Source organism: Rhinoraja longicauda, unplaced genomic scaffold (assembly GCF_053455715.1).
Source record: "Rhinoraja longicauda isolate Sanriku21f unplaced genomic scaffold, sRhiLon1.1 Scf000231, whole genome shotgun sequence".
In the NCBI taxonomy this organism is placed as follows: Eukaryota; Metazoa; Chordata; class Chondrichthyes; order Rajiformes; family Arhynchobatidae; genus Rhinoraja; species Rhinoraja longicauda.
The window spans coordinates 15,001-22,948 of record NW_027601449.1 but is presented as its reverse complement, the minus strand read 5'-3'; positions in this window follow the sequence as shown (position 1 = coordinate 22,948).

Below are 7,948 nucleotides of genomic sequence, written 5' to 3'. Positions count from 1 at the left end.
TTTAGGATCTCTGTTTTAAATTTCGCGGCTCGGTTTTAAATTTCGCGGCTCGGTTTCAAATTTGGGATCTCGGTTTTAAATTTCGGATCTCGGTTTTAAATTTTGGATCTCTGTTTTAAATTTTGGATCTCTGTTTTAAATTTCGCGGCTCGGTTTTAAATTTTAGATCTCGGTTTTAAATTTTGTGGCTCGGTTTTAAATTTGGGATCTCGGTTTTAAATTTTTGATCTCGGTTTTAAATTTAGGATCTCGGTTTTAAATTTTGGATCTCTGTTTTAAATTTCGCGGCTCGGTTTTAAATTTCGCGGCTCGGTTTTAAATTTGGGATCTCGGTTTTAAATTTCGGATCTCTTTTAAATTTCGCGGCTCGGTTTTAAATTTGGGATCTTGGTTTTAAATTTCGGATCTCGGTTTTAAATTTCGGATCACTGTTTTAAATTTTGGATCTCGCTTTTAAATTTCGCGGCTCGGTTTTAAATTTGGGATCTCGGTTTTAAATTTCGGATCTCTTAAATTTCGCGGCTCGGTTTTAAATTTCGCGGCTCGGTTTTAAATTTCGCGGCTCGGTTTAAAATGTTTGATCTCGGTTTAAAATTTTGGATCTCGGTTTTAAATTTCGGATCTCAGTTTTAAACTTCGTGGCTCGTTTTTAAATTTCGCGGCTTGGTTTAAAATGTTTGATCTCGGTTTTAAATTTCGGATCTCGGTTTTAAATTTTGGATCTCTGTTTTAAATTTCGCGGCTCGGTTTTAAATTTCGCGGCTCGGTTTCAAATTTGGGATCTCGGTTTTAAATTTCGGATCTCGGTTTTAAATTTTGGATCTCTGTTTTAAATTTTGGATCTCTGTTTTAAATTTCGCGGCTCGTTTTTAAATTTTAGATCTCCGTTTTAAATTTTGTGGCTCGGTTTTAAATTTGGGGTCTCGGTTTTAAATTTTTGATCTCGGTTTTAAATTTCGGATCTCGGTTTTAATTTTCGGATCTCTGTTTTAAATTTCGCGGCTCGGTTTTAAATTTCGCGGCTCGGTTTTAAATTTCGCGGCTCGGTTTAAAATGTTTGATCTCTGTTTTAAATTTTGGATCTCTGTTTTAAATTTTGGATCTCGGTTTTAAATTTCGGATCTCTGTTTTAAATTTCGCGGCTCGGTTTTAAATTTTAGATCTCGGTTTTAAATTTCGCGGCTCGGTTTTAAATTTGGGATCTCGGTTTTAAATTTCGGATCTCTTAAATTTCGCGGCTCGGTTTTAAATTTCGCGGCTCGGTTTTAAATTTCGCGGCTCGGTTTAAAATGTTTGATCTCGGTTTTAAATTTGGGATCTCGGTTTTAAATTTCGGATCTCTTTTAAATTTCGCGGCTCGGTTTTAAATTTGGGATCTTGGTTTTAAATTTCGGATCTCGGTTTTAAATTTCGGATCACTGTTTTAAATTTTGGATCTCGCTTTTAAATTTCGCGGCTCGGTTTTAAATTTCGCGGCTCGGTTTCAAATTTGGGATCTCGGTTTTAAATTTCGGATCTCGGTTTTAAATTTTGGATCTCTGTTTTAAATGTTGGATCTCTGTTTTAAATTTTGGATCTCTGTTTTAAATTTTGGATCTCGGTTTTAAATTTCGGATCTCTGTTTTAAATTTCGCGGCTCGGTTTTAAATTTTAGATCTCGGTTTTAAATTTCGCGGCTCGGTTTTAAATTTCGCGGCTCGGTTTAAAATGTTTGATCTCGGTTTAAAATTTTGGATCTCGGTTTTAAATTTCGGATCTCAGTTTTAAATTTTGGATCTCTGTTTTAAATTTTGGATCTCTGTTTTAAATTTGGCGGCTCGTTTTTAAATTTTAGATCTCGGTTTTAAATTTTGTGGCTCGGTTTTAAATTTGGGGTCTCGGTTTTAAATTTTTGATCTCGGTTTTAAATTTCGGATCTCGGTTTTAAATTTCGGATCTCTGTTTTAAATTTAGGATCTCTGTTTTAAATTTCGCGGCTCGGTTTTAAATTTCGCGGCTCGGTTTAAAATGTTTGATCTCTGTTTTAAATTTTGGATCTCTGTTTTAAATTTTGGATCTCGGTTTTAAATTTCGGATCTCGGTTTTAAATTTTGGATCTCTGTTTTAAATTTTGGATCTCTGTTTTAAATTTCGCGGCTCGGTTTTAAATTTTAGATCTCGGTTTTAAATTTTGTGGCTCGGTTTTAAATTTGGGATCTCGGTTTTAAATTTTTGATCTCGGTTTTAAATTTAGGATCTCGGTTTTAAATTTTGGATCTCTGTTTTAAATTTCGCGGCTCGGTTTTAAATTTCGCGGCTCGGTTTTAAATTTGGGATCTCGGTTTTAAATTTCGGATCTCTTTTAAATTTCGCGGCTCGGTTTTAAATTTGGGATCTTGGTTTTAAATTTCGGATCTCGGTTTTAAATTTCGGATCACTGTTTTAAATTTTGGATCTCGCTTTTAAATTTCGCGGCTCGGTTTTAAATTTGGGATCTCGGTTTTAAATTTCGGATCTCTTAAATTTCGCGGCTCGGTTTTAAATTTCGCGGCTCGGTTTTAAATTTCGCGGGTCGGTTTAAAATGTTTGATCTCGGTTTTAAATTTCGGATCTCGGTTTTAGATTTTGGATCTCTGTTTTAAATTTCGCGGCTCGGTTTTAAATTTCGCGGCTCGGTTTCACATTTGGGATCTCGGTTTTAAATTTAGGATCTCGGTTTTAAATTTTGGATCTCTGTTTTAAATTTTGGATCTCGGTTTTAAATTTTGGATCTCTGTTTTAAATTTCGCGGCTCGGTTTGTAAATTTCTCGTCTCGGTTTCAAATTTGGGATCTCGGTTTTAAATTTCGGATCTCGGTTTTAAATTTCGGATCTCTTAAATTTTGCGGCTCGGTTTTAAATTTCGCGGCTCGGTTTTAAATTTCGTGGCTCGGTTTAAAATGTTTGATCTCGGTTTAAAATTTTTGATCTCGGTTTTAAATTTCGCGGCTCGTTTTTAAATTTTAGATCTCGGTTTTAAATTTTGTGGCTCGGTTTTAAATTTCGGATCTCTGTTTTAAATTTTGGATCTCGGTTTTAAATTTCGGATCTCAGTTTTAAACTTCGTGGCTCGTTTTTAAATTTCGCGGCTCGGTTTAAAATGTTTGATCTCGGTTTTAAATTTCGGATCTCGGTTTTAAATTTTGGATCTCTGTTTTAAATTTTGGATCTCGGTTTTAAATTTCGGATCTCTGTTTTAAATTTCGCGGCTCGGTTTTAAATTTTGGATCTCGGTTTTAAATTTCGCGGCTCGGTTTTAAATTTGGGATCTCGGTTTTAAATTTCGGATCTCTTAAATTTCGCGGCTCGGTTTTAAATTTCGCGGCTCGGTTTTAAATTTCGCGGCTCGGTTTAAAATGTTTGATCTCGGTTTAAAATTTTGGATCTCGGTTTTAAATTTCGGATCTCAGTTTTAAACTTCGTGGCTCGTTTTTAAATTTCGCGGCTTGGTTTAAAATGTTTGATCTCGGTTTTAAATTTCGGATCTCGGTTTTAAATTTTGGATCTCTGTTTTAAATTTCGCGGCTCGGTTTTAAATTTCGCGGCTCGGTTTCAAATTTGGGATCTCGGTTTTAAATTTCGGATCTCGGTTTTAAATTTTGGATCTCTGTTTTAAATTTTGGATCTCTGTTTTAAATTTCGCGGCTCGTTTTTAAATTTTAGATCTCCGTTTTAAATTTTGTGGCTCGGTTTTAAATTTGGGGTCTCGGTTTTAAATTTTTGATCTCGGTTTTAAATTTCGGATCTCGGTTTTAATTTTCGGATCTCTGTTTTAAATTTAGGATCTCTGTTTTAAATTTCGCGGCTCGGTTTTAAATTTCGCGGCTCGGTTTTAAATTTCGCGGCTCGGTTTAAAATGTTTGATCTCTGTTTTAAATTTTGGATCTCGGTTTTAAATTTCGCGGCTCGGTTTTAAATTTGGGATCTCGGTTTTAAATTTCGGATCTCTTAAATTTCGCGGCTCGGTTTTAAATTTCGCGGCTCGGTTTTAAATTTCGCGGCTCGGTTTAAAATGTTTGATCTCGGTTTAAAATTTTGGATCTCGGTTTTAAATTTTGGATCTCAGTTTTAAACTTCGTGGCTCGTTTTTAAATTTCGCGGCTTGGTTTAAAATGTTTGATCTCGGTTTTAAATTTCGGATCTCGGTTTTAAATTTTGGATCTCTGTTTTAAATTTCGCGGCTCGGTTTGTAAATTTCTCGTCTCTGTTTCAAATTTGGGATCTCGGTTTTAAATTTCGGATCTCGGTTTTAAATTTCAGATCTCTGTTTTAAATTTTGGATCTCTGTTTTAAATTTTGGATCTCGGTTTTAAATTTCGGATCTCTGTTTTAAATTTCGCGGCTCCGTTTTAAATTTTAGATCTCGGTTTTAAATTTCGCGGCTCGGTTTTAAATTTGGGATCTCGGTTTTAAATTTCGGATCTCTTAAATTTCGCGGCTCGGTTTTAAATTTCGCGGCTCGGTTTTAAATTTCGCGGCTCGGTTTAAAATGTTTGATCTCGGTTTAAAATTTTGGATCTCGGTTTTAAATTTCGGATCTCAGTTTTAAACTTCGTGGCTCGTTTTTAAATTTCGCGGCTTGGTTTAAAATGTTTGATCTCGGTTTTAAATTTCGGATCTCGGTTTTAAATTTTGGATCTCTGTTTTAAATTTCGCGGCTCGGTTTTAAATTTCGCGGCTCGGTTTCAAATTTGGGATCTCGGTTTTAAATTTCGGATCTCGGTTTTAAATTTTGGATCTCTGTTTTAAATTTTGGATCTCTGTTTTAAATTTCGCGGCTCGTTTTTAAATTTTAGATCTCCGTTTTAAATTTTGTGGCTCGGTTTTAAATTTGGGGTCTCGGTTTTAAATTTTTGATCTCGGTTTTAAATTTCGGATCTCGGTTTTAATTTTCGGATCTCTGTTTTAAATTTAGGATCTCTGTTTTAAATTTCGCGGCTCGGTTTTAAATTTCGCGGCTCGGTTTTAAATTTCGCGGCTCGGTTTAAAATGTTTGATCTCTGTTTTAAATTTTGGATCTCGGTTTTAAATTTCGCGGCTCGGTTTTAAATTTGGGATCTCGGTTTTAAATTTCGGATCTCTTAAATTTCGCGGCTCGGTTTTAAATTTCGCGGCTCGGTTTTAAATTTCGCGGCTCGGTTTAAAATGTTTGATCTCGGTTTAAAATTTTGGATCTCGGTTTTAAATTTCGGATCTCAGTTTTAAACTTCGTGGCTCGTTTTTAAATTTCGCGGCTTGGTTTAAAATGTTTGATCTCGGTTTTAAATTTCGGATCTCGGTTTTAAATTTTGGATCTCTGTTTTAAATTTCGCGGCTCGGTTTGTAAATTTCTCGTCTCTGTTTCAAATTTGGGATCTCGGTTTTAAATTTCGGATCTCGGTTTTAAATTTCAGATCTCTGTTTTAAATTTTGGATCTCTGTTTTAAATTTTGGATCTCGGTTTTAAATTTCGGATCTCTGTTTTAAATTTCGCGGCTCCGTTTTAAATTTTAGATCTCGGTTTTAAATTTCGCGGCTCGGTTTTAAATTTGGGATCTCGGTTTTAAATTTCGGATCTCTTAAATTTCGCGGCTCGGTTTTAAATTTCGCGGCTCGGTTTTAAATTTCGCGGCTCGGTTTAAAATGTTTGATCTCGGTTTAAAATTTTTGATCTCGGTTTTAAATTTCGGATCTCGGTTTTAAATTTCGGATCTCTGTTTTAAATTTTGGATCTCGGTTTTAAATTTCGGATCTCAGTTTTAAACTTCGTGGCTCGTTTTTAAATTTCGCGGCTCGGTTTAAAATGTTTGATCTCGGTTTTAAATTTCGGATCTCGGTTTTAAATTTTGGATCTCTGTTTTAAATTTCGCGGCTCGGTTTTAAATTTCGCGGCTCGGTTTCAAATTTGGGATCTCGGTTTTAAATTTCGGATCTCGGTTTTAAATTTTGGATCTCTGTTTTAAATTTAGGATCTCTGTTTTAAATTTCGCGGCTCGGTTTGTAAATTTCTCGTCTCGGTTTCAAATTTGGGATCTCGGTTTTAAATTTCGGATCTCGGTTTTAAATTTCGGATCTCGGTTTTAAATTTTGGATCTCTGTTTTAAATTTTGGATCTCTGTTTTAAATTTCGCGGCTCGTTTTTAAATTTTAGATCTCGGTTTTAAATTTTGTGGGTCGGTTTTAAATTTCGGATCTCTGTTTTAAATTTTGGATCTCGGTTTTAAATTTCGGATCTCAGTTTTAAACTACGTGGCTCGTTTTTAAATTTCGCGGCTCGGTTTAAAATGTTTGATCTCGGTTTTAAATTTCGGATCTCGGTTTTAAATTTTGGATCTCTGTTTTAAATTTCGCGGCTCGGTTTTAAATTTCGCTGCTCGGTTTTAAATTTCGCGGCTCGGTTTAAAATGTTTGATCTCTGTTTTAAATTTTGGATCTCTGTTTTAAATTTTGGATCTCGGTTTTAAATTTCGGATCTCTGTTTTAAATTTCGCGGCTCGGTTTTAAATTTTAGATCTCGGTTTTAAATTTCGCGGCTCGGTTTTAAATTTGGGATCTCGGTTTTAAATTTCGGATCTCTTAAATTTCGCGGCTCGGTTTTAAATTTCGCGGCTCGGATTTAAATTTCGCGGCTCGGTTTAAAATGTTTGATCTCGGTTTTAAATTTCGGATCTCGGTTTTAAATTTTGGATCTCTGTTTTAAATTTCGCGGCTCGGTTTTAAATTTCGCGGCTCGGTTTCAAATTTGGGATCTCGGTTTTAAATTTCGGATCTCGGTTTTAAATTTTGGATCTCTGTTTTAAATTTTGGATCTCTGTTTTAAATTTCGCGGCTCGTTTTTTAATTTTAGATCTCGGTTTTAAATTTTGTGGCTCGGTTTTAAATTTGGGGGCTCGGTTTTAAATTTTTGATCTCGGTTTTAAATTTCGGATCTCGGTTTTAAATTTCGGATCTCTGTTTTAAATTTAGGATCTCTGTTTTAAATTTCGCGGCTCGGTTTGTAAATTTCTCGTCTCGGTTTCAAATTTGGGATCTCGGTTTTAAATTTCGGATCTCGGTTTTAAATTTCGGATCTCGGTTTTAAATTTAGGATCTCGGTTTTCAATTTTGGATCTCTGTTTTAAATTTCGCGGCTCGGTTTTAAATTTCGCGGCTCGGTTTTAAATTTGGGATCTCGGTTTTAAATTTCGGATCTCTTTTAAATTTCGCGGCTCGGTTTTAAATTTGGGATCTCGGTTTTAAATTTCGGATCTCTTAAATTTCGCGGCTCGGTTTTAAATTTCGCGGCTCGGTTTTAAATTTCGCGGCTCGGTTTAAAATGTTTGATCTCGGTTTTAAATTTCGGATCTCGGTTTTAAATTTTGGATCTCGGTTTTAAATTTTGGATCTCTGTTTTAAATTTCGCGGCTCGGTTTGTAAATTTCTCGTCTCTGTTTCAAATTTGGGATCTCGGTTTTAAATTTCGGATCTCGGTTTTAAATTTCGGATCTCTGTTTTAAATTTAGGATCTCTGTTTTAAATTTAGGATCTCTGTTTTAAATTTAGGATCTCGGTTTTAAATTTCGCGGCTCGGTTTTAAATTTTAGATCTCGGTTTTAAATTTCGGATCTCGGTTTTAAATTTAGGATCTCTGTTTTAAATTTAGGATCTCGGTTTTAAATTTCGCGGCTCGGTTTTAAATTTTAGATCTCGGTTTTAAATTTCGGATCTCGGTTTTAAATTTTAGATCTCTGTTTTAAATTTCGCGGCTCGGTTTCAAATCTGGGATCTCGGTTGGGGGAAATTTACAAAAGTTACTGACTGTCCCAAACACCCAATAATATAAACCCCCCACAGCCGACGCCTAATTGTCTATTTATTGTCTGCCTATTGTCTGTTGTTATCAAATGCTCTGCCCGTACCTCTGGCACGCCCCCTGTCGACTTCGGGAATCACAATGCCGACCTTGCTGGCA